The 27,134-nt window shown below is 44.4% G+C and overlaps 1 protein-coding gene across 1 annotated transcript in view; it reads right to left on the reverse strand.

Annotated features, from left to right (window-relative positions):
* Positions 1–27,134, reverse strand: part of ELOA (elongin A) — a 252,922-nt gene that overhangs the window by 104,696 nt on the left and 121,092 nt on the right. The gene's annotated exons all lie outside the window — the stretch shown is intronic.

Consider the following 27,134-nt stretch of genomic DNA (forward strand, 5'->3'; position numbering starts at 1 on the left):
AAGCGAAGACCAAGTCGCAGCCTTGCAAATCTGTTCAACAGAGGCCTCATTTTTAAAGGCCCAGGTGGAAGCCACAGCTCTAGTAGAATGAGCTGTAATCCTTTCAGGGGGCTGCTGTCCAGCAGTCTCATAGGCTAAGCGTATTATGCTCCGAAGCCAAAAGGAGAGAAAGGTTGTCGAAGCTTTTTGACCTCTCCTCTGTCCAGAGTAAACGACAAACAGGGCAGATGTTTTACGAAAATCTTTAGTAGCCTGTAAGTAAAACTTCAAGGCACTGACTACGTCCAGATTATGCAAAAGACGTTCCTTCTTTGAAGAAGGATTAGGACACAATGATGGAACAACAATCTCTTGATTGATATTCCTGCTAGAAACCACCTTAGGTAAAAACCCAGGTTTGGTACGCAGAACTACCTTGTCTGAATGAAAAATCAGATAAGGAGAATCACAATGTAAGGTAGATAACTCAGAGACTCTTCGAGCCGAGGAAATAGCCATCAAAAACAGAACTTTCCAAGATAAAAGTTTAATATCAATGGAATGAAGGGGTTCAAACGGAACTCCCTGAAGAACGTTAAGAACCAAGTTTAAGCTCCACGGGGGTGCAACAGTTTTAAACACAGGCTTAATCCTAACCAAAGCCTGACAAAATGCCTGGACGTCTGGAACTTCTGCCAGACGCTTGTGTAAAAGAATAGACAGAGCAGAGATCTGTCCCCTTAACGAACTAGCTGATAAGCCTTTGTCCAAACCCTCTTGGAGAAAGGACAATATCCTAGGAATCCTAACCTTACTCCATGAGTAACTCTTGGATTCCCACCAATAAAGATATTTACGCCATATCTTATGGTAGATTTTCCTGGTGACAGGCTTCCGAGCCTGTATTAAGGTATCAATGACTGACTCGGAGAAGCCACGCCTTGATAGAATCAAGCGTTCAATCTCAATGCAATCAGTCTCAGAGAAATTAGATTTGGATGATTGAAAGGACCTTGTATTAGAAGGTCCTGCCTCAGAGGCAGAGTCCATGGTGGAAGAGATGACATGTCCACTAGGTCTGCATACCAGGTCCTGCGTGGCCACGCAGGCGCTATCAGAATCACTGATGCTCTCTCCTGTTTGATTTTGGCAATCAGTCGAGGGAGCAGAGGAAACGGTGGAAACACATAGGCCAGGTTGAAGAACCAAGGAGCTGCTACAGCATCTATCAGCGTTGCTCCCGGGTCCCTGGACCTGGATCCGTAACAAGGAAGCTTGGCGTTCTGGCGAGACGCCATGAGATCCAGTTCTGGTTTGCCCCAACGATGGACCAGTTGAGAAAACACCTCCGGATGGAGTTCCCACTCCCCCGGATGAAAAGTCTGACGACTTAGAAAATCCGCCTCCCAGTTCTCTACGCCTGGGATGTGGATTGCTGACAGGTGGCAAGAGTGAGACTCTGCCCAGCGAATTATCTTTGAGACTTCTAACATCGCTAGGGAACTCCTGGTTCCCCCTTGATGGTTGATGTAAGCCACAGTCGTGATGTTGTCCGACTGAAATCTGATGAACCTCAGTGTTGCTAACTGAGGCCAAGCTAGAAGAGCATTGAATATTGCTCTTAACTCCAGAATATTTATTGGGAGGAGTTTCTCCTCCTGAGTCCACGATCCCTGAGCCTTCAGGGAGTTCCAGACTGCGCCCCAACTTAGAAGGCTGGCATCTGTTGTTACAATCTCCAATCTGGCCTGCGAAAGGTCATACCCTTGGACAGATGGACCCGAGAAAGCCACCAGAGAAGAGAATCTCTGGTCTCTTGATCCAGATTTAGTAGAGGGGAAAAATCTGAGTAATCCCCATTCCACTGACTTAGCATGCATAATTGCAGCGGTCTGAGATGCAGGCGCGCAAATGGCACTATGTCCATTGCCGCTACCATTAAGCCGATTACTTCCATGCACTGAGCCACTGACGGGCGTGGAATGGAATGAAGGACACGGCAAGCATTTAGAAGTTTTGATAACCTGGACTCCGTCAGGTAAATTTTCATCTCTACAGAATCTATAAGAGTCCCTAGGAAGGAGACTCTTTCTTATGAGTGGTGATAGAGAACTCTTTTCCACGTTCACTTTCCACCCATGCGACCTCAGAAATGCCAGAACTATCTCTGTATGAGACTTGGCAATTTGAAAGCTTGACGCCTGTATCAGGATGTCGTCTAGATACGGAGCCGCCGCTATGCCTCGTGGTCTTAGAACCGCCAGAAGTGAGCCCAGAAACTTTGCAAAAATTCTCGGGGCAGTGGCCAACCCGAAGGGAAGAGCTACAAATTGGTAATGCCTGTCTAGAAAGGCAAACCTTAGGAACCGATGATGATCTTTGTGAATCGGTATGTGAAGGTAGGCATCCTTTAAGTCCACTGTGGTCATGTACTGACCCTCTTGGATCATGGGTAGGATGGTCCGAATAGTTTCCATTTTGAATGATGGAACTCTGAGGAATTTGTTTAAGATCTTTAGATCCAAGATTGGTCTGAAGGTTCCCTCTTTCTTGGGAACCACAAACAGATTTGAATAAAATCCCTGTCCTTGTTCCGTCCGCGGAACTGGATGGATCACTCCCATTACTAGGAGGTCTTGCACACAGCTTAGGAATGCCTCTTTCTTTATCTGGTTTGCTGATAACCTTGAAAGATGAAATCTCCCTTGTGGAGGAGAAGCTTTGAAGTCCAGAATATATCCCTGAGATATGATCTCCAACGCCCAGGGATCCTGAACATCTCTTGCCCACGCCTGGGCGAAGAGAGAAAGTCTGCCCCCCACTAGATCCGTTTCCGGATAGGGGGCCGTTCCTTCATGCTGTCTTGGGGGCAGCAGCAGGCTTTCTGGCCTGCTTGCCCTTGTTCCAGGACTGGTTAGGTTTCCAGGCCGGTCTGGAATGAGCAACAGTTCCCTCTTGTTTTGAAGCGGAGGAAGTTGATGCTGCTCCTGCCTTGAAATTTCAAAAGGCACGAAAATTAGACTGTTTGGCCTTTGATTTGGCCCTGTCCTGAGGAAGGGTATGACCCTTGCCTCCAGTAATGTCAGCAATAATTTCCTTCAAGCCAGGCCCGAATAAGGTCTGCCCCTTGAAAGGAATGTTGAGTAATTTAGACTTTGAAGTCACGTCAGCTGACCAGGATTTAAGCCATAGCGCCCTACGCGCCTGGATGGCGAATCCGGAATTCTTAGCCGTTAGTTTAGTCAAATGAACAATGGCATCAGAAACAAATGAGTTAGCTAGCTTAAGCGTTCTAAGCTTGTCAATAATTTCATTCAATGGAGCTGTCTTAATGGCCTCTTCCAGGGCCTCAAACCAGAATGTCGCCGCAGCAGTGACAGGCGCAATGCATGCAAGGGGCTGTAAAATAAAACCTTGTTGAATAAACATTTTCTTAAGGTAACCCTCCAATTTTTTATCCATTGGATCTGAAAAAGCACAACTGTCCTCAACCGGGATAGTGGTACGCTTTGCTAAAGTAGAAACTGCTCCCTCCACCTTAGGGACCATCTGCCATAAGTCCCGTATAGTGGCGTCTATTGGAAACATTTTTCTAAATATAGGAGGTGGGGAAAAGGGCACACCGGGTCTATCCCACTCCTTGCTAATAATTTCTGTAAGCCTTTTAGGTATAGGAAAAACGTCAGTACACACCGGCACCGCATAGTATCTATCCAGCCTAAACAATTTCTCTGGAATTGCAACTGTGTTACAGTCATTCAGAGCAGCTAATACCTCCCCAAGCAATACACGGAGGTTCTCAAGCTTAAATTTAAAATTAGAAATCTCTGAATCAGGTTTCCCCGAGTCAGAGATGTCACCCACAGACTGAAGCTCTCTGTCCTCATGTTCTGCATACTGTGACGCAGTATCAGACATGGCTCTAACAGCATTTGCGCGCTCTGTATCTCTCCTAACCCCAGAGCTATCGCGCTTGTCTCTTAATTCAGGCAATCTAGATAATACCTCTGACAGAGTATTATTCATGATTGCAGCCATGTCCTGCAAGGAAATCGCTATGGGCGTCCCTGATGTAATTGGCGCCATATTAGCTGCGTCCCCTGAGCGGGAGGCGAAGGGTCTGACACGTGGGGAGAGTTAGTCGGCATAACTTCCCCCTTGAGAGAACCCTCTGGTGATAATTCTTTTATAGATAAACACTGATCTTTACTGTTTAAGGTGAAATCAATACATTTAGTACACATTCTCCTATGGGGCTCCACCATGGCTTTCAAACATAATGAACAAGTAGGTTCCTCTGTGTCAGACATGTTTAAACAGACTAGCAATGAGACTAGCAAGCTTGGAAAACACTTTAAAACAAGTTTACAAGCAATATAAAAAACGTTACTGCGCCTTTAAGAAACACAAATTTTCCCAAATTTTGAAATAACAGTGAAAAAATGCAGTTACACTAACGAAATTTTTACAGTGTATGTAATAAGTTAGTAGAGCATTGCACCCACTTGCAAATGGATGATTAACCCCTTAATACCAAAAACGGAATAACAAATGACAAAAACATTTTTCAAACAGTCACAACTGCCACAGCTCTACTGTGGCTTTTTACCTCCCTCAATACGACTTTTGAAGCCTTTTGAGCCCTTCAGAGAAGTCCTGGATCATGCAGGAAGAAGCTGGATGTCTGTGTCTGTAATTTTTGCTGTGCAAAAAAATGCCAAAATAGGCCCCTCCCACTCATATTACAACAGTGGGAAGCCTCAGGGAACTGTTTCTAGGCAAAATTCAAGCCAGCCATGTGGAAAAAAACTAGGCCCCAATAAGTTTTATCACTAAACATATGTCAAAAACGATTAAACATGCCAGCAAACGTTTTAAAATACTTTTATAAGAGTATGTATCTCTATTAATAAGCCTGATACCAGTCGCTATCACTGCATTTAAGGCTTTACTTACATTACTTCGGTATCAGCAGCATTTTCTAGCAAATTCCATCCCTAGAAAAATATTTTAACTGCACATACCTTATTACTTCTGCTAAGATCATAGAAAACGCAGGCAGATTCTTCTTCTAAATACTGCCTGAGATAAACAGTACACTCCGGTACCATTTAAAAATAACAAACTTTTGATTGAAGAAATAAACTAAGTATAAAACACCACAGTTCTCTTACGACCTCCATCTTAGTTGAGAGTTGCAAGAGAATGACTGGATATGGCAGTGAGGGGAGGAGCTATATAGCAGCTCTGCTGTGGGTGATCCTCTTGCAACTTCCTGTTGGGAAGGAGAATATCCCACAAGTAATGGATGATCCGTGGACTGGATACACTTAACAAGAGAAATACAAGCTTGATTCTGACCAAAGCCTGACTAAATGCTTGAACGTCTGGGACAACTGCCAGACGTTTGTGTAGTAGAATAGACAATGCAGATATTTGACCTTTAAGAGAACTAGCAGATAATCCCTTCTCCAAACCTTCTTGGAGAAAAGACAGTATTCTAGGAATCCTAATCTTACTCCATGAGTAACCCTTGGATTCACACCAATAAAGATATTTGCGCCAAATCTTATGATAAATCTTCCTGGTGACAGGCTTTCTAGCCTGAATTAGGATATCAATGACCGATTCAGAGAAACCACGCTTTGATAAAATCATGCGTTCAATCTCCAAGCAGTCAGACGCAGAGAAATTAGATTTGGATGCGTGAACGAGCCTTGAATTAGAAGGTCCCGCCTCATTGGCAGAGTCCACGGTGGAACCGAGGACATGTCCACTAGGTCTGCATACCAAGTCCTGCGTGGCCACGCAGGAGCTATCAGAATTACCAAAGCTCTCTCCTGCTTGATTCTGGCAACCAGACGTGGAAGGAGCGGAAACGGTGGAAATACATAAGCCAGATTGAAGGACCAAGGCACTGCTAGAGCATCTATCAGTACCGCCTTGGGATCCCGGGACCTGGACCCGTAACGAGGAAGTTTGGCATTCTGACGAGACACCATCAGATCCAATTCTGGTGTGCGAATACCTCCGGATGGAGTTCCCACTCCCCCGGATGAAGAGTCTGACGACTTAGAAAATCCGCCTCCCAGTTCTCTACTCCTGGGATGTGGATTGCTGAGAAATGGCAAGAGTGATCCTCTGCCCACCGAATTATTTTGGTTACCTCCATCATCGCTAGAGAACTCCTTGTTCCTCCCTGATGATTGATATAAGCTACAGCCGAGATGTTGTCCGACTGAAACCTGATGAATTTGTCCGCAGCAAGCTGAGGCCACGCCTGAAGCGCACTGAAAATCGCTCTCAGTTCTAAAATGTTTATTGGGAGGAGAGCTTCCTCCCGAGACCATAAGCCCTGTGTTTTCAGGGAGTTCCAGACTACACCCCAGCCTAACAGGCTGGCATCTGTCGTTACAATGAGCCACTCTGGCCTGCAGAAGCACATTCCCTGAGACAGGTGGTCCTGAGACAACCACCAGAGAAGAGAATCTCTGGTCTCCTGGTCCAGATGCGGTTGAGGAGATGTCTGCATAATCCCCATTCCCCTGTTTGAGCATGCATAGTTGCAGTGGTCTGAGGTGTATACGAGCAAAAGGAACTATGTCCATTGCCGCTACCATGAGTCCGATTACTTCCATACACTGAGCCACTGATGGCCGAGGAATGGAATGAAGAGCTCGGCAAGTGGATAAGAGTTTTAACTTTCTGACCGCCATCAGAAATATTTTCAGAAAAGCCAACACGATGTCTGTGTGAGACTTGGCTAGCTGGAAAGTCGAAGCCTGAATTAAGATGTTGTCTAGATAAGGCGCCACTGCTATGCCCTGTGGTCGTAGAACCGCCAGAAGGGACCCTAGCACTTTTGTGAAAATTCTGGGAGCCGTGGCCAACCCGAAGGGAAGGGCCACAAACTGGTAATGCCTGTCCAGAAAGGCGAATCTGGGGAATTGATGATGATCTCTGTGAATATGGATGTGTAGATACGCATCCTTTAGGTCCACGGTAGTCATATATTGACCCTCCTGGATCAGAGGTATAATAGCCCCAATAGTCTCCATCTTGAATGATGGAACTTTGAGATCCAAGATTGGTCTGAAAGTTCCCTCTTTCTTGGGAACCACAAACAGGTTTGAATAAAACCCTAGCCCCTGTTCCTCCTTTGGGACTGGGTGAATCACCCCCATGGTATGTAGGTCTTCTACACAGCTTAAGAACGCCTCTCTCTTTGTCTGGTTTACAGACAATCGAGAAATGTGAAATCTCCCCCTTGGAAGGGAGCCTTCAAATTCCAGAAGGTATCCCTGGGACACAATTTCTAAAGCCCAGGGATCCTGAACATCTCTCGCCCAAGCCTGAGCGAAGATAGAGTCTGCCCCTACTAGATCCGGTCCCGGATCGGGGGCTACCCCTTCATGCTGTCTTAGCCTGTTTACCCTTGTTCCAAGCCTGGTTAGGTCTCCAGACTGACTTCGATTGGGCAAAATTCCCCTCTTGCTTTGTAGCAGAGGAAGCTGAAGCGGGACCACTCTTAAAGTTCCGAAAGGAACGAAAATTATTTTGTTTGGCCCTCATCTCATTTGATCTATCCTGAGGGAGGGCATGACCCTTCCCTCCAGTGATGTCTGAAATAATCTCCTTCAGTTCAGGCCCGAATAGGGTCTTACCCTTGAAAGGAATGTTCAAAAGTTTAGATTTAGATGACACATCAGCAGACCAGGACTTAAGCCATAACACCCTGCGTGCTAAAATGGCAAAACCTGAATTCTTTGCCGCTAATTTAGCCAGTTGAAAAGCGGCATCTGTAATAAAAGAATTAGCCAACTTAAGTGCCTTAATTCTGTCCATAATTTCCTCTAATGGACTCTCCATTTGAAGAGCCTCTTCTAGAGCCTCAAACCAGAAAGCAGCTGCAGTCGTTACAGGAACAATGCACGGAATAGGTTGGAGAGAAAAACCTTGATGAACAAAAATTTTCTTCAGGAGACCCTCTAATTTTTTATCCATAGGATCTTTGAAAGCACAACTGTCCTCGATAGGTATAGTTGTACGCTTAGACAGAGTAGAAATAGCTCCCTCCACCTTAGGAACTGTCTGCCATGAGTCCCTTATGGTATCAGATATGGGAAACATTTTCTTAAAAACACAGGAGGGGGAGTGAACGGAATACCTGGTCTATCAATAATATTCACAATCCTCTTAGGGACTGGAAAAACATCAGTGTAAACAGGAACCTCTAAGTATCTATCCATTTTACACAATTTCTCTGGGACCACTATAGGGTCACAATCATCTAGAGTTGCTAATACCTCCCTAAGCAATAAGCGGAGGGGTTCAAGCTTAAATTTAAAGGCCGTCATATCAGAATCTGTCTGAGGAAGCGTCTTTCCTGAATCAGAAATTTCTCCCTCAGATAACAAATCCCTCGCCCCTTCAGAGCATTGTGAGGGTATATCAGAAACGGCTACTAAAGCGTGAGACAGCTCAGCATTTTTCCTTAACCCAGAGCTGTCCCGCTTTCCTTGTAAACCAGGCAGTTTGGACAAAACCTCAGTGAGGGTTGTATTCATAACTGTGGCCATGTCTTGTAAAGTAAATGAATGTGACGCACTAGAGGTACTTGGCGTCACTTGTGCGGGCGATACTGGTTGTGACACTCGGGGAGAGCTAGATGGCGAACCCTCATTTACTTCTGACTGATAATCATCTATTGCTCTATTTTTAAGTGCTAATATATGTTCTTTATAATTAATAGACATATCAGTACATTTGGGAAACATATTGAACAAGGATTTTCCTTGGTATCAGACATGTTAAACAGGCTAGTAATGCAACAAGCAAGCTTGGAAAACACTGTAATCAAAGTAAATACCACTTAGAAATAAAACGGTACTGTGTCTTTAAGAGAAAAAAAGCTGCACAAGTTCTGCAAAACAGTGTAAAACAGCAGTAAACTTAATGAAATTTTTACAGTATTATCTTACAGCCTTAGTAACTTTGCACAACTATGAAAATTAACAATTAACCCCTTAATGGCAAAACCGGATTGAAAAAACGTCAAAACCGGTAAAAAAGACTTTCAGCACCTTGCCACAGCTCTGCTGTGGCGCCTACCTGCCCATCAAAACGATTTGTGGGGGAAAAACCTCCTTTACAGCCCTCAAACACAGCAGGAGCAGTTGGATGACGCTTTAAGGAAAAGGAAACTGCGCTAGTGAGGCGCGAAAATAGGCCCCTTCCACCTCACTCAATGTTTTGAGGCCTATTAGAAAAACACCTGAGTGTCTCTTAATTAACCATGTGGGTTAAAAAACCCTAACAAAAGCCACAAAGACCCCTTCAGTCCCTTCAAAAAACGTTATAATGGCATCATTTACTTGAACAAACAAAAAACATTGTTTTTTGTTGTTTTTTTTAACAGTGTCACCAGTAACAAATGAGCCCTTCAAGGAAGCTGAAATTCCTATCCAAGTGTCTGAAATACAGCTTACCCTTTCCCCATGGGGATATTGCCAGTCCTTTCTAGAATAAACACAGTCTGTCTAGAAAAACATAGACTGAACATACCTCATATGCAGCTTAGCATGCAAACCGTTCCCCCAAATGAAGTTTTCCTGTACTCTTCAGCCCTTTTGAGAACAGCAGTGGATCTTAGTTACAAAGTGCTAAGATCATAAACCTCCTTGCAGAAATCTTCATCTCTTTTTCTGCCAAAGAGTAAATAGTACACACCGGCACCATTTAAAATAACAAACTTTTGCTTGAGAAATAAAAAAACTAACATTTTTGTCACCACACTCGCTCTGCACTTCCTAGTTACTTAGAGTAGGCAAAGAGAATGACTGGGGGGTGGAGCTAAGGGGGGAACTATATAGGCAGCTCTGCTGTGGGTGTTCTCTTTGCCACTTCCTGTAGGGGAGGAGAATATCCCACAAGGATGAATCCGTGGACTCGATACATCTTACAAGAGAAAAAGCAATAGACCCCCAAATGAAAAAAACGGATTGAAATTTGTCTAAAACCGGTTAAAAAACCCTGTTAGCACCTTGCCACAGCTCTGCTGTGGCCCTACCTGCCCTTAGGAAGCGATAATATGGGGTTTAAAGCTTCAATTAGTCCCTCAGAAAACTCTCAGGACCTCAGGAGAAGTTGCTTGCTGCTTGTAAATGCAGGCCCCGCCCACCTCACTCGATGTTGCTGGGGCCTACACAAAACTAACAAACCCTGCCTGAAAGCCATGTGGGTTATAAACAACCCCAAAGAACCCTCAAGCAAATGTCCCATAAAACAGAAAATGTTACTCCCAAACACAAAAACGTTTGTCCCAAATTCACATAACAAACTGAGTGCCCACAAAAAATTAACCCTTTATGCAAGCTAGTAAAAACCTCTGATAACACTAGGATTACTGCTTACCCTTCCACTAATGGGGACACTGTCAGCCTTTCTGAGTTAACACAGTCTCTGCATAAAATATGACTGAACATACCTCATTGCTGAATAGCAAGAAACCGTTCCTCACACTGAAGTTTTCCTGTACTCCTCAGCTTCTGTGGGAACAGCAGTGGACTTTAGTTACAAATGCTAAGATCATCATCCTCCAGGCAGAAATCTTCGTCTATGTCCTGCCTGAGAGTAAATAGTACAACACCGGTACCATTTAAAAATAACAAACACTTGATTGAAGATAAAATAAAACTAACAGTTTAACACCTCTTCTCTTTACTCTTCCTGCATAGAGCCAGCAAAGAGAATGACTGGGGGGTGGAGTTAAGGGGGGAGCTATATAGACAGCTCTGCTGTGGTGCTATCTTTGCTACTTCCTGTCAGGAAGACAATATCCCACAAGTTAGGATGAATCCGTGGACTCGGTACATCATGCAAAAGAAACCGCGTCTAGACAGTACTAGGCGTTTAATCTCTAAGCAGTCAGCTTCAAAGAATCTAGATTTGGATGGAGGAATGGACCCTGAATTAGATGGTCCTTCTTCAGCGGTCATCTCCAAGGCGCAAGAGATGACATCTTCACCAGATCCACAAGCCAGATCCTGCAAGGCCAGGCAGGAGCTATTAGAATCACAGATGCTCTCTCCTGCTTGATACGAGCAATGACTTGTGAAAGGAGAGCAAACGGAGCAAACATGTATGCTAGCCCGAAATCCCAAGGGACCACCAGAGCATCTATCAGGGAGGCCTGAGGATCTCTTGACCTTGAACCGTTCTTTGGAAGCTTCGCGTTTTGACGAGACGCCATTAGATCCAACTCCGGAACCACCCATCTGAGGGTTATCCTGGAGAACACTTCTGGATGGAGAGTCCACTCCCCGGGATGAAATATCTGTCTGCTCAGAAATTCTGCCTCCCAATAGTCCACTCCTGGAATGTGGATGGCAGATAGGAGACAATCGTGAGCTTCTGCCCACTGCAGAATGCGAGTCATCTCCTTCATGGCCAAGGAACTCAGAGTTCCTCCCTGGTGGTTGATGTAAGCCACTGAGGTGATGTTGTCCGACTGGAATCTGATAAACTGGACTAAAGATAATTGAGGCCACACTGTCAAGGCATTGAAGAATGCTCTCAACTCCAAGATGTTTATGGGAAGAGAAGACTTTTCCCTGAGACCACAGTCCCTGAGCTTTCAGAGAACCTCAAACAGCTCCCCAGCCTGACAGGCTGGTGTCCGTAGCCACAATCTCCCAGGAAGGTCTCAGAAAGCAAGTGCCCCGAGATAGATGTTCCTGTGACATCCACCACAAGAGAGATTCTCTTGTTAGGGGGTCCCGATTTATCCTCTGCGATAAATCTGAATGGTCTCCGTTCCATTGACTGAGCACGCAAAGCTGCAGAGGTCGCCGATGGAACCGAGCAAAAGGAATGATGTCCATAGAAGCCACCATCAGACCAATCACCTACATGCATTGAGCCACTAATGGACGACTGGAGGGAAAGGCAAGAAGCCAGAAGTTTGGATCTTCTGACATCCGTTAGAAAAATCTTCATGGACAGGGAATCTATGATTGTCCATAGGAAACACACTTTTGTAGTTGGAATTAGAGAACTCTTTTCCAGATTAACCTTCCACCCGTGGGAACGTAGAAAAGACAACAACATCTCTGTATGAGATTTTGCTAGTTGAAAAGAGGACGCCTGAACCAAGATATAGTCTAGATAAGGCGCCACAGCAATTCCCTGGGATCTGATCACTGCCAATAGGGCTCCCAGAACCTTTGTGAATATTCTGGGAGCTGTGGCAAGACCAAACGGAAGGGCAATAAACTGGAAATGCTTGTCCAGAAAGACAAACCTTAGAAACTGGTAGTGATCCCGGTGAATGGGAACGTGTAAATACGCGTCCTTCAGGTCTATGGTCGTCATGTACTGACCCTCCTGAACCGAAGGAAGAATGGAACACATAGTTTACATTTTGAAGGACGGAACCCTGAGGACTTTTTTGAGACACTTTAGATCTAGGATGGGTGAAAAGTTCTCTCCTTTTTGGGAACCACAAATAGATTTGAATGGAATCCTAAACCTTGTTCCTCTAGAGGGACTGGTACAATAACTCCCAGGGAGGATAGGTCCTTTACTTGGTTTGAGGATATTCTTGACAGGAGAAATCTGCCCCTTGGAGGGCAAGACTTGAATCCTATCTTGTAACTTTGGGATCTTATGCCCACAGCCCATGGATCTGGGACATCGCGTATACAAGCCTGTCAAAAGGAAGCCTGCCCCCCCCCCCCCCCACCTGATCCAAAATCGGATCAGGGGCCAACCTTTCATACTGATTTAGAGTCAGCTGAAGGCTTTTTGCTTTCCCTTGTTCGAGGGCTGACTGGATTTACAAGTGGACCTGGATTGGTCTGGTTTGAAAGAGAAGAACTTCTGTACTTGTTGCGAAAGGAATGAAAATTAGAAGACTGACGACCCTTAGGTCTATTCTTCTTGTCTTGAGGTAGGAAAGATCCCTTTCCACCAGACCAGGACCAAATAGTTTTACCTTTATAAGGTAAAGCCAAAAGCTTGGCCTTTGAAGATACATCAGCCGACCAAGATTTTAACCACAGAACTCTGCGCGCTAGAACAGTGAAGCTCCCAGTCTGATTACCTGCACGTTGGCATCGCAGATAAAAGGTATAGGCCAGTTTAGCTTTTGATCCCATCTTGGATCTCCTCTATTGTAGTCTCCTCTGAAATCAGATCAGACAAGGCATCGCACCAGTAAGATGCTGCTCCCGCAACAGTAGCAATACTTGACGCAGGTGCATTTTTTTTTAAGTAAGCCTCTAGCTCCATATCCTTTAATAAACAACTATCCTCTATATGAATGGTAGTTCTATTAGCTAGAGTAGAGATAGCTCCTCTACTTTGAGCCCAGTGTGCCAAAAATAGGGGAAGGGGAAAAAGGAACCCCAGGCTTATCCCATTCCTGAGTAATAATTTCAGACATCTTGTCTGGAACAGGAAAAACATCCTCAGACGTTGGAGAATAATAAACTCTATTAAGCTTAGAGGACTTCTTGGTGTTGACTGCAACCGTAGGTTCAGAGTCGTCTAAGGTAGCTAGAATCTCCTTAAGAAGTAACCGAAGATGTTCCAGCTTAAATTGGAAATTAACTTCTTCAGATTTAGAAGATTTTCCCCCCATGGTATCAGAATCTGAGATCTCATCTTCAGAAGCTACTGAAGTATTCTCATCAGACAATTGAGAAAGGCTGACCAGCGCAGATTTAGAGGGGTCAGAAACCTTACTAGCAGACAAATGTTTAGATTTTCTATTACGCTTACCGGGATAAGGGAAAGCAGACAAAGCCGCAAAAACTGCAGAAGTTATCTGTGCGGCAAAATACCCTGGTTAATAAACACACTCAGGAGGTTGAGAAGAAACAGAAGGCACAGAATGAGACACCATTAAAGCTTATGACGTTTGAGGAGAAAGCTGAGGCATGTCACACACAGCAGAATCCTGAGAGACACTTGGCTCAGAAGGGAGTAACTTGTCTTTGAATTTTAAAGTCTTAGATAAGCATGGGGAACAGAATTGCATAGGCAAAACAATTTGAGCCTCTAAACATAATAAACATTTATCCATAAAGATGGACTGTTTCTGTTTTGAGTCCATAGCTATCAGAATTAATCCCCACTAAATACAATTAGAATGAGAATAAAATATATAAAAGCAAAAAATATTTATTTTCTGTAAATAATTTGAGCTAAAAAAAATAAACGATAAAAGAAAACTCTTAACACTGAGGCAAAACCTTGTGAATTTTTTTTTTTTTATAAACCTCTAAGAGTAACCTCAGACAAATCTAAGCGTTTGTCTGAGGCTCCTACTGTAACCGGAGTATGATCCCACTAGCAAGAGGATCGAAGTCGTCAGAAGAGATCCTACCTGAGCTATAAAAACAATGTCCTCCAAGAGAAAGAGCCGATCTAGTAATACGGAGGTCACGTGAGCGGCTGAAAATAAGTATGCAAAAAATAAAGAAGAAGAAACGGCCAAATAAAGTCCTCTTCTGAGCTTTCCCTTACAACAATAAAATAAAGTTAAATATGAAAACCCGAGAGGACAAATATCAAAACCCCTTGCCAAGTTAATTGCCAAGTTAATTAAGGGAAAAAGCAAGTAGTCTGCATCAACCCTTAAGTCCCCCAATGTCTCATAAATAAAGTGCCTGAAAGTCTGCATGTATGCCAATAAAGGTGCCCCTGAAATTTCCCTTAATTATAGAAGGATAACTGAGTCCCAAGATATCCACTTGAGGGTTAACCTCAAAAGTGCCAACCTTCAGTACCTAGAAGGCAAAAGCACTTACCTGTGGATCCAGCTGCAGGGGTGTGACCGGTACTTCAATTCCTGTCAGGAGCCTGTAGTAAAAAGAAAGAACAAAGTAACCTACCCTGGCTTTCTGAAAAAAAGTAGCAAAAAATTTAGAATTAAAGCAAAGACCACTTTGCTGCCTTCTAACTGCTAAAAGCCACACTACTCTTACTAAAGAGATTGACGTGAACACAGCTAGACTACAATCCTTGCTTGTAGGGAAGAGTACCTATAAAAGGATTAAATATCTTCAGACACCGTCTTCGCACATCCTCCATTGACAGAGGCAAAGAGAATGACTGGGGATTATGGGTAAGGGAAGTTACACTTAACAGGTTTGCTGGGGTGCTCTTTGCCTCCTCCTGCTGGCCAGGAGTTGAATACCCCACTAGTAATTAGAATGACGTTGTGGACTCTCCATGCCATAGGAAAGAAATTAACATTTTAGTACTGGGAGCACTTTTCTATAACCAATACTTAAAGGGACACTCAAGTCAAAATTAAACTTTCATTATTCAGATAGAGCATGCAATTTTAAACAACTTTCCAATTATCTTCCATTAACAAAATGTGCACAGTCTTTATTTTTAAACTTTTTGAGTCACCAGCTCCTACTGAGCATGTGCAGGAATTCACAGAATAAACCATATATGCATTTGTGATTGGCTGATGGCTGGCACATGGTATGTGTATGCATTTGTGATTGGCTGATGGCTGTCACATTGTACAGGGGGAGTGGAAATAGACATAACTTAAAATTGTCAGAAAAAAAATCTACTACTCATTTGAAGTTCAGACTAAGTGTGAGTGCATTGTCTTGTTATCTTGCTTTTGTTGATCATGCAAATCTACTGTGTTTACTGGTCCTTTAAAAGGGACAGTCTACTTTAAAATTGTTGTTGTTTAAAAAGATAGATAATGCCTTTACTACCCATTCCCCAACTTTGCACAACCAACATTGTTAGATTAATAACATAAATTATGCTTATCAGATAATTTCCTTTCCTTCTGTATGAGGAGAGTACACAGCTTCATTCCTTACTTGTGGGAAATACAGAACCTGGCCACCAGGAGGAGGCAAAGACACCCCAGCCAAAGGCTTAAATACCTCCCCCACTCCCCTCATCCCCCAGTCATTCTGCCGAGGGAACAAGGAACAGTAGGAGAAATATAAAGGGTGCCAGAAGAATAAAGGAAACATTTTGGTCCGCCCAACAGAGGCCGTGGACTCTCATCATACAGAAAGAAAGGAAATTATCTGGTAAGCATAATTTATGTTTTCCTTCTTAATATGAGACAAGTCCACGGCTTCATTCCTTACTTGTGGGAAACATATACACAAGCTCTAAAGGACACTGAATGAAAACGGGAGGGTAAAAAGAGAGGCAGCGCCACAACCTGCAAAACCTCTCTCCAAAAAGCAGCTTGAGCCGAAGCAAAAACGTCAAACTTGTAAAATTTTGAAAAGGTATGTAAGGAGGACCAGGTAGCCGCCCTCAAATCTGCTCCATAGAGGCCTCATTTTTAAAGGCCCAAGAGGAAGCCACAGCTCTAGTTGAATGAGCCTTAATCCTGTGAGGCTTATGCCCCGCTGTCTCATATGCCAAACGAATAGGACTCCTCAACCAAAAAGATAAGGAAGTGGAAGAGGCCTTCTGCCCTCTACGCTTCCCAGAATAGACAACAAAGAAGAAGTCTGTCTAAATTCCTTTGTAGCTTGAAGATAGAACTTCAAAGCCCGAACCACATCCAAATTATGAAGTAACCGTTCCTTTTAAGAAGAAGGATTAGGACACAAGGAAGGAACCACAATCTACTGATTGATGTTGCGATCAGAAATGACCTTAGGGAGAAAGCCTAACCCAATACGAAGAACAGCCTTATCAGCATGAAAAACTAGGTAAGGAGGCTCACATTGCAAGGCAGCCATCTCAGATACTCTGCACACCGAAGCAATAGCCAGTAGAAAAATAACCTTCCAAGAGAGTAATTTAATGTCAACCACATGCATAGGCTCAAATGGAGCCCTCTACAAAACTTTAAGAACTAGATTTAAAAACTCCAAGGAGGAGAGGAAGATCTAAACACAGGCCTGATTCTAGTCACAGCCTAAACATCAGGAAGCTCAGCGAGCCTCTTGTGCAATAAAACAGAGCCGAAATCTGTCCCTTTAGGGAACTAGCAGAAAGGCCCTTTTCCAGACCATCCTGGAGAAAGGAAAGAATCCTGGAAACCTTGACCTTATGCCTAAGGGAATCGCTTTTACACCAGAATAAGTAGGTCCTCCACACCTTATGAAAGATGCGACGAGTGACCGGCTTTCGAGCTTGAATAAGAGTATCAATCACTCTCTCAGAAAAACCTCTCTTGGCTAGGACTAAGCGTTCAATCTCCACGCAGTCAGCCTCAGAGAATCTAGATTTTGATGAACAAAAAGGACCCTGCTCCAGCAGATCCCTGCTCCAAGGAACCTCCATGGAGGAAATGAAGACATTCCCACCAGGTCCGCAAACCACAGCCTTTGCGGCCACGATGGAGCTTCCGTATCTGGGTAGCTTGGAATTGAGCTGGGAAGCCATGAGATGCATCTCTGGCGTCCCCCATCTGTTACAAATCTCCGCAAACACCTTGGGATGGAGAGACCATTCCCCCGGATCAAAGGATTGTCTGCTGAGGAAATCCGATTCCCAGTTGTCCACACCCGGAATGTGGATCGCTGACAGCAAGCAGTTGAGGGCCTCCGCCCATTCCAGAATCCGAGATACTCCCTCATTGCTAGGGAGCTCCTTGTTCCCTCCTGATGGTTGATGTAAGCCACCGAGGTTATGTTGTCTGAACCCAGAAGAGGCCAAAGCCTTCAGAGCATTGAAGATCGCTCGAAGTTCCAAAATATTGATCGGGAGGAGAGATTCCATTGGAGTCCACAGGCCCTGTTCCTTCCAGGCACCCCAACAGCTCCCCATCCTGATAGACTTGCGTCCATAGTCACAATCTCCCAGGATGGTCTCATGAAGGATGTCCCTTGGGACAGGTGATCTGGACAGAGCCACAAAGAGAGCAATTCTCTCGACCGGTTGTCCAGAGAAATCTGTTCTGACAGATCCGAGTAGTCGCTGTTCCACTGATTCAGCATGTACAGCTGAAGAGGTCTGAGATGAAATCTGGCAAATGGAATGATGTCTATGCTGGACATCATGAGCCAAATTACCTCCATACACCGGGCCACAGAGGGCCTTAAGGAGGTCTGTAGGGCAAGACAATTGGAAGTTATTTTGTAACGTCTCTGGTCTGTAAGAAATATCCTCAAGGATATTGAGTCTAGTATCGTACCCAGGACCACCCTGGTACTGGGAACAAGAGAACTGTTTTCTACGTTTATCTTCCATCCATGAGATTGAAAAAGAAGCAAAAGAGTTTTTGAATGGTCTTCTGCCAGCCGACAGGATGGTGCCTGAACCAGGATGACGTCTAAGTCCCCACTGCAAGCAGGGCCCCTAGAACCTTTGTAAAGACTCTTGGGGCAGTAGCTAGACCAAATGGAAGTGCTACAAACTGGAAATGCTGGTCCAGGAAAGCGTATCTTAGGAACTTGGAGTATTCCTTGTGGATTAGAACGTGAAGGTAAGCATCCTTCAAGTCTATCATAGTCATGAACTGTCCTTCTTGAACTAAGGGCAGAATGGACCTTATTGTTTCCATCTTGAACGATGGGACCGACAGGAACTTGTTTAAGCACTTTAGGTCCAGAATCGGGAAAAAAGTTTCCTCCTTCTATGGGACCACAAAAAGGTTTGAGTAGTACCCCAGACATATCTCTGCTAGAGGTACCGGTACAATGACTCCTAGGGAAGAGAGATCCCTAGGATGAGCTTTGAAACCTATCCTGTATCCCTGGGCAATGACCACCAGGACCCAAGGGTCTTGCACCTCCCCCAGCCAAGCCCCCAAAAAGAGATAGTCTGCCGCCAACACGATCCAGAGACGGATCGGGGGCCGGCACTTCATGACAACTTTGCTTCGGCGGGCTTCTTGCTCTGCTTGGATTTATTCCAAGACTGAGTCGGTTTCCAAGTTCCCTTGGACTGTTCAGGCTTCCCGGAGGGCTGCTGGCGTTGGGATTTATCTGAACGAAAGGAACGAAAATTAGGACCTTGTCCTTTAGGTTTGTTGTTCTTCTTATACTGCGGTAAAAAGGCACTTTTGCCTCCAGTGACCGTGGATATGATTGAGTCCAGGCCTCAACCAAAAAGAATATTCCCCTTAAATGGAAGGGAAAGAAGTCTAGACTTAGAAGTCATGTCCGCAGACCAAGACTTCAGCCAGAGTGCCCTACGGGCTAGCACAGAAAAACCTGACGCCTTGGAATTCAGGCGAATAATCTGCATATTTGCATCACAAATAAAAGAATTAGCTACCCTCAAGGCCTTAATTCTTTCCTGGATTGTGTCAAGGGGACCTTCCACCTTGATCAATTCAGATAGAGAGTCGCACCAATAGGTAGCGGCTCCACCCACCACAGCAACCGCAGCTTCCGGTTGAAATAAGTATCCCGTGTGCTGAAACATCTTACTCAACAGAGATTCTAACCTCTTATCCATGGGCTCTTTAAACTATGAACTATCCCTCAAGCGGGATAGTATTGAGTTTAGCAAGCGTGGAGATAGCGCCATCCACCTTAGGGACGGAAACCCCACAACTCCAATTGAGAGTCCGGAACCGGGAATAATTTCTTAAAAGAAGAAGGGGAAAAAGAAAAACCAAGTCTTTCCCATGCATTCTTAATAATATTCGCCATCTTTATGGGAACCGGTAAAGTCTGTGGTACAACCCTGTCCCTGTAGACCTTATCTAGTTTAGGAATACAAGGTTCCTCAGGTAATTTAGGTTCTGGAACCTCTAAAGTAGCCAAAAACAGAATTTATGTTTACCTGATAAATTACTTTCTCCAACGGTGTGTCTGGTCCACGGCGTCATCCTTACTTGTGGGATATTCTCTTCCCCAACAGGAAATGGCAAAGAGCCCAGCAAAGCTGGTCACATGATCCCTCCTAGGCTCCGCCTTCCCCAGTCATTCGACCGACGTAAAGGAGGAATATTTGCATAGGAGAAATCATATGATACCGTGGTGACTGTAGTTAAAGAAAATAAATTATCAGACCTGATTAAAAAACCAGGGCGGGCCGTGGACCGGACACACCGTTGGAGAAAGTAATTTATCAGGTAAACATAAATTCTGTTTTCTCCAACATAGGTGTGTCCGGTCCACGGCGTCATCCTTACTTGTGGGAACCAATACCAAAGCTTTAGGACACGGATGAAGGGAGGGAGCAAATCAGGTCACCTAGATGGAAGGCACCACGGCTTGCAAAACCTTTCTCCCAAAAATAGCCTCAGAAGAAGCAAAAGTATCAAATTTGTAAAATTTAGTAAAAGTGTGCAGTGAAGACCAAGTCGCTGCCTTACATATCTGATCAACAGAAGCCTCGTTCTTGAAGGCCCATGTGGAAGCCACGGCCCTAGTGGAATGAGCTGTGATTCTTTCAGGAGGCTGCCGTCCAGCAGTCTCGTAAGCCAATCTGATGATGCTTTTAAGCCAAAAGGAGAGAGAGGTAGAAGTTGCTTTTTGACCTCTCCTTTTACCAGAATAAACAACAAACAAGGAAGATGTTTGTCTAAAATCCTTTGTAGCATCTAAATAGAATTTTAAAGCACGAACTACATCCAAATTGTGCAACAAACGTTCCTTCTTTGAAACTGGATTCGGACACATAGAAGGCACGACTATCTCCTGGTTAATGTTTTTGTTAGAAACAACTTTCGGAAGAAAACCAGGTTTAGTACGCAAAACCACCTTATCTGCATGGAACACCAGATAAGGAGGAGAACACTGCAGAGCAGATAATTCTGAAACTCTTCTAGCAGAAGAAATTGCAACCAAAAACAAAACTTTCCAAGATAATAACTTAATATCAATGGAATGTAAGGCTTCAAACGGAACCCCCTGAAGAACTGAAAGAACTAAATTGAGACTCCAAGGAGGAGTCAAAGGTTTGTAAACAGGCTTGATTCTAACCAGAGCCTGAACAAAGGCTTGAACATCTGGCACAGCTGCCAGCTTTTTGTGAAGTAACACAGATAAAGCAGAAATCTGTCCCTTCAAAGAACTTGCAGATAATCCTTTCTCCAAACCTTCTTGAAGAAAGGATAGAATCTTAGGAATTTTTATCTTGTCCCAAGGGAATCCTTTAGATTCACACCAACAGATATATTTTTTCCATATTTTGTGGTAGATTTTTCTAGTTACAGGCTTTCTGGCCTGAACAAGAGTATCAATGACAGAATCTGAGAACCCTCGCTTTGATAAGATCAAGCGTTCAATCTCCAGGCAGTCAGTTGGAGTGAGACCAGATTCGGATGTTCGAACGGACCTTGAACAAGAAGGTCCCGTCTCAAAGGTAGCTTCCATGGTGGTGCCGATGACATATTCACCAGGTCTGCATACCAAGTCCTGCGTGGCCACGCAGGAGCTATCAAGATCACCGATGCCCTCTCCTGATTGATCCTGGCTACCAGCCTGGGAATGAGAGGAAACGGCGGGAATACATAAGCTAGTTTGAAGGTCCAAGGTGCGACTAGTGCATCTACTAGAGTCGCCTTGGGATCCCTGGATCTGGACCCGTAGCAAGGAACCTTGAAGTTCTGACGAGAGGCCATCAGATCCATGTCTGGAATGCCCCACAACTGAGTAATTTGGGCAAAGATTTCCGGATGGAGTTCCCACTCCCCCGGATGAAATGTCTGACGACTCAGAAAATCCGCTTCCCAATTTTCCACTCCTGGGATGTGGATTGCAGACAAGTGGCAGGAGTGAGTCTCCGCCCATTGAATGATTTTGGTCACTTCTTCCATCGCCAGGGAACTCCTTGTTCCCCCCTGATGGTTGATGTACGCAACAGTCGTCATGTTGTCTGATTGAAACCGTATGAATTTGGCCTTTGCTAGCTGAGGCCAAGCCTTGAGAGCATTGAATATCGCTCTCAGTTCCAGAATATTTATCGGGAGAAGAGATTCTTCCCGAGACCAAAGACCCTGAGCTTTCAGGGGTCCCCAGACCGCGCCCCAGCCCACCAGACTGGCGTCGGTCGTGACAATGACCCACTCTGGTCTGCGGAAGCTCATCCCCTGTGACAGGTTGTCCAGGGACAGCCACCAACGGAGTGAAACTCTGGTCCTCTGATCTACTTGTATCGTCGGAGACAAGTCTGTATAATCCCCATTCCACTGACTGAGCATGCACAGTTGTAATGGTCTTAGATGAATTCGCGCAAAAGGAACTATGTCCATTGCCGCTACCATCAAACCTATTACTTCCATGCACTGCACTATGGAAGGAAGAGGAACAGAATGAAGTACTTGACAAGAGTTTAGAAGTTTTGATTTTCTGGCCTCTGTCAGAAAAATCCTCATTTCTAAGGAGTCTATTATTGTTCCCAAGAAGGGAACCCTTGTTGACGGAGATAGAGAACTTTTTTCTACGTTCACTTTCCACCCGTGAGATCTGAGAAAGGCCAGGACAATGTCCGTGTGAGCCTTTGCTTGTGGAAGGGACGACGCTTGAATCAGAATGTCGTCCAAGTAAGGTACTACTGCAATGCCCCTTGGTCTTAGCACCGCTAGAAGGGACACTAGTACCTTTGTGAAAATTCTTGGAGCAGTGGCTAATCCGAACGGAAGTGCCACAAACTGGTAATGCTTGTCCAGAAATGCGAACCTTAGGAACCGATGATGTTCCTTGTGGATAGGAATATGTAGATACGCATCCTTTAAATCCACCGTGGTCATGAATTGACCTTCCTGGATGGAAGGAAGAATTGTTCGAATGGTTTCCATTTTGAACGATGGAACCTTGAGAAACTTGTTTAGGATCTTGAGATCTAAGATTGGTCTGAATGTTCCCTCTTTTTTGGGAACTACGAACAGATTGGAGTAGAACCCCATCCCTTGTTCTCCTAATGGAACAGGATGAATCACTCCCATTTTTAACAGGTCTTCTACACAATGTAAGAATGCCTGTTTTTTTATGTGGTCTGAAGACAATTGAGACCTGTGGAACCTCCCCCTTGGGGGAAGTCCCTTGAATTCCAGAAGATAACCTTGGGAGACTATTTCTAGCGCCCAAGGATCCAGAACATCTCTTGCCCAAGCCTGAGCGAAGAGAGAGAGTCTGCCCCCCACCAGATCCGGTCCCGGATCGGGGGCCAACATCTCATGCTGTCTTGGTAGCAGTGGCAGGTTTCTTGGCCTGCTTTCCTTTGTTCCAGCCTTGCATTGGCCTCCAGGCTGGCTTGGCTTGAGAAGTATTACCCTCTTGCTTAGAGGACGTAGCACTTGGGGCTGGTCCGTTTCTGCGAAAGGGACGAAAATTAGGTTTATTTTTGGCCTTGAAAGACCTATCCTGAGGAAGGGCGTGGCCCTTGCCCCCAGTGATATCAGAAATAATCTCTTTCAAGTCAGGGCCAAACAGCGTTTTCCCCTTGAAAGGAATGTTAAGCAATTTGTTCTTGGAAGACGCATCCGCTGACCAAGATTTTAGCCAAAGCGCTCTGCGCGCCACAATAGCAAACCCAGAATTTTTCGCCGCTAATCTAGCCAATTGCAAAGTGGCGTCTAGGGTGAAAGAGTTAGCCAATTTGAGAGCATGAATTCTGTACAAAATCTCCTCATAAGAAGAATCTTTATTGAGCGCCTTTTCTAGTTCATCGAACCAGAAACACGCTGCTGTAGTGACAGGAACAATGCATGAAATTGGTTGTAGAAGGTAACCTTGCTGAACAAACATCTTTTTAAGCAAACCCTCTAATTTTTTATCCATAGGATCTTTGAAAGCACAACTATCTTCTATGGGTATAGTGGTGCGTTTGTTTAGAGTAGAAACCGCCCCCTCGACCTTGGGGACTGTCTGCCATAAGTCCTTTCTGGGGTCGACCATAGGAAACAATTTCTTAAATATAGGGGGAGGGACGAAAGGTATGCCGGGCCTTTCCCATTCTTTATTTACAATGTCCGCCACCCGCTTGGGTATAGGAAAAGCTTCGGGGGGCCCCGGGACCTGTCCATTTTACATAATTTCTCTGGAATGACCAAATTCTCACAATCATCCAGAGTAGATAACACCTCCTTAAGCAGGGCGCGGAGATGTTCCAATTTAAATTTAAATGTAATCACATCAGGTTCAGCTTGTTGAGAAATTTTCCCTGAATCTGAAATTTCTCCCTCAGACAAAACCTCCCTGGCCCCCTCAGACTGGTGTAGGGGCACTTCAGAACCAATATCATCAGCGTCCTCATGCTCTTCAGTATTTTCTAAAACAGAGCAGTCGCGCTTTCGCTGATAAGTGGGCATTTTGGCTAAAATGTTTTTGATAGAATTATCCATTACAGCCGTTAATTGTTGCATAGTAAGGAGTATTGGCGCACTAGATGTACTAGGGGCCTCCTGTGTGGGCAAGACTGGTGTAGACGAAGGAGGGGATGATGCAGTACCATGCTTACTCCCCTCACTTGAGGAATCATCTTGGGCATCATTTTCTCTAAATTTTGTGTCACATAAATCACATCTATTTAAATGAGAAGGAACCTTGGCTTCCCCACATACAGAACACAGTCTATCTGGTAGTTCAGACATGTTAAACAGGCATAAACTTGAAAACAAAGTACAAAAAACGTTTTAAAATAAAACCGTTACTGTCACTTTAAATTTTAAACTGAACACACTTTATTACTGCAAATGTGAAAAAGTATGAAGGAATTGTTCAAAATTCACCAAAATTTCACCACAGTGTCTTAAAGCCTTAAAAGTATTGCACACCAAATTTGAAAGCTTTAACTCTTAAAATAACGGAACCGGAGCCGTTTTTATATTTAACCCCTTTACAGTCCCTGGTATCTGCTTTGCTGAGACCCAACCAAGCCCAAAGGGGAATACGATACCAAATGACGCCTTCAGAAAGTCTTTTCTGTGTATCAGAGCTCCTCACACATGCATCTGCATGTCATGCTTCCCAAAAACAAGTGCGCAATAGAGGCGCGAAAATGAGGCTCTGCCTATGATTAGGGAAAGCCCCTAGAGGATAAGGTGTCCAATACAGTGCCTGCCGGTTATTTTACATAAATCCCAAGAATAAAATAATTCCTCAAAGCTATGAAGTATTAAAATATGTTTATATATCAATCGTTTTAGCCCAGAAAATGTCTACAGTCTTAAAAGCCCTTGTGAAGCCCTTTTTTTCTTATGTAATAAAAATGGCTTACCGGATCCCATAGGGAAAATGACAGCTTCCAGCATTACATCGTCTTGTTAGAAATGTGTCATACCTCAAGCAGCAAAAGTCTGCTCACTGTTTCCCCCAACTGAAGTTAACGGTTGCTAAAATCATTTTCCTCTTACAAACAGAAATCTTCATCACCTTTCTGTTTCAGAGTAAATAGTACATACCAGCACTATTTTAAAATAACAAACTCTTGATTGAATAATAAAAACTACAGTTAAACACCAAAAAACTCTAAGCCATCTCCGTGGAGATGTTGCCTGTACAACGGCAAAGAGAATGACTGGGGAAGGCGGAGCCTAGGAGGGATCATGTGACCAGCTTTGCTGGGCTCTTTGCCATTTCCTGTTGGGGAAGAGAATATCCCACAAGTAAGGATGACGCCGTGGACCGGACACACCTATGTTGGAGAAACTTCCTTTAACAGAAAGTGTAAGCGATCAATCCTAAATCTAAAGTCTGGTTCCTCTGCAGTTGGAGGCTTAGAGGCAGCAGATTTCGACCCAGAAAGAGCATCCTCTGAAGTATCAGAGGCGTCTTCATCAGCGGATAATCTTGTATCAGATAAATCCAACAAGTTAGTAGATGACCCCTGGGAAGGATAGCAATATTTGACCTTTCACTTGCACTTAGCAGGGTGAGGTAAAGCACTAAAAGCCGCAGACACTGCAGTTTGTAGCTGTTCAGTAAAGTCTGGCGGTAAGAGGGCCCCTCCAGAAGGAGGATTAGCAGTGCAATGGGAAGCTACATATGTAATTGGAGATGACTGCAGGGAACGCACCTCTCGGGATGGAGATTTCTCATAGGTTGACGGCTCAGTGGTACTAAACATCTTTGTTTTCTTAGATATTATTACTTTATCAAGGCATGTGGAACATAATTGAGCAGGTGGATATACCGTAACCTTCTCACAATATAGACAGGTATTAGACTTTGGAAAAGAGGGAGTACCCTCTAACGTATCAGAATTCTCCATAGCTTGCGCTTGTAAGATGGACTATAGAAAAAGATAAATAGCACCTTTATATCCCCAATGCCTGGGGCACTCACCACCTCCTATGACCCAGGCCCCACAGAGAAACCTCTGTCTCCCGTAAACCGCACGGTCAGGAAAGAGGAAATCAGTGTGACCACACCCGGTCATGTGGTGCGCCATGCAGGACCGCCCCTGCTACAGGAAAAAGCGCGCCAAACCTAACAGGCTGCGCATCTATCCAAAACAAAACAAAAACCTGAATGTTCCAACATCTGCCTGAGCCTTAGCTCACACATATCGCAGCATAAAACATAATTAAGTAAATTATACGTTAAATCCCCCCCGTTCAATAATCCCCTTCTGGAGATATTAACCCTTGATTCCCTACAGATAAAAGGAGTCACACTGTGACCCTATCTTCTTGCGTTATCATATGTATAAAAAAGGAAACGATCTTACTGGAATCTCTGCCGTGGAACAGACAAATGGCCTCTCAAGTTTGCATCGCTCTTCACATGGACTGATAGAAGCAGGCAGTGAAACTCGTCAACACTGATTGCTTAGGAGCTGTTAATACGAGTCTGGATGGGTTTGCAGAAAGACTCTCCCTGCATCTCCAGACCCTAACATTCGCCAATGCTCTCACTGAGAAGCTGACAATACTACTTAAAACTCCAGTCCCATTCCGAAGGGTACTACCCTCTATAAGGAACTACTCCATATCTTCTGACACTTGTCTGCCAACCTCCTATGACGAAAGGCAAAGAATGACTGGGGGATGAGGGTAGTGGGGGAGGTATTTAAGCCTTTGGCTGGGGTGTCTTTGCCTCCTCCTGGTGGCCAGGTTCTGTATTTCCCACAAGTAAGGAATAAAGCAGTGGACTCTCCTCATATTAAGAAGGAAATACTTTATAACATTTAAACCTCTAAATTTGTTCCTGTTTCAAAGGCTCAATTGACAGCCTCTTAATCACATGCTTTTGTATTTGCTTTTCACAACAGGAGACTGCTAGCTCATGTGGGCCATATAGATA

The sequence above is a fragment of the Bombina bombina genome, chromosome 3, assembly GCF_027579735.1.
Source record: "Bombina bombina isolate aBomBom1 chromosome 3, aBomBom1.pri, whole genome shotgun sequence".
In the NCBI taxonomy this organism is placed as follows: Eukaryota; Metazoa; Chordata; class Amphibia; order Anura; family Bombinatoridae; genus Bombina; species Bombina bombina.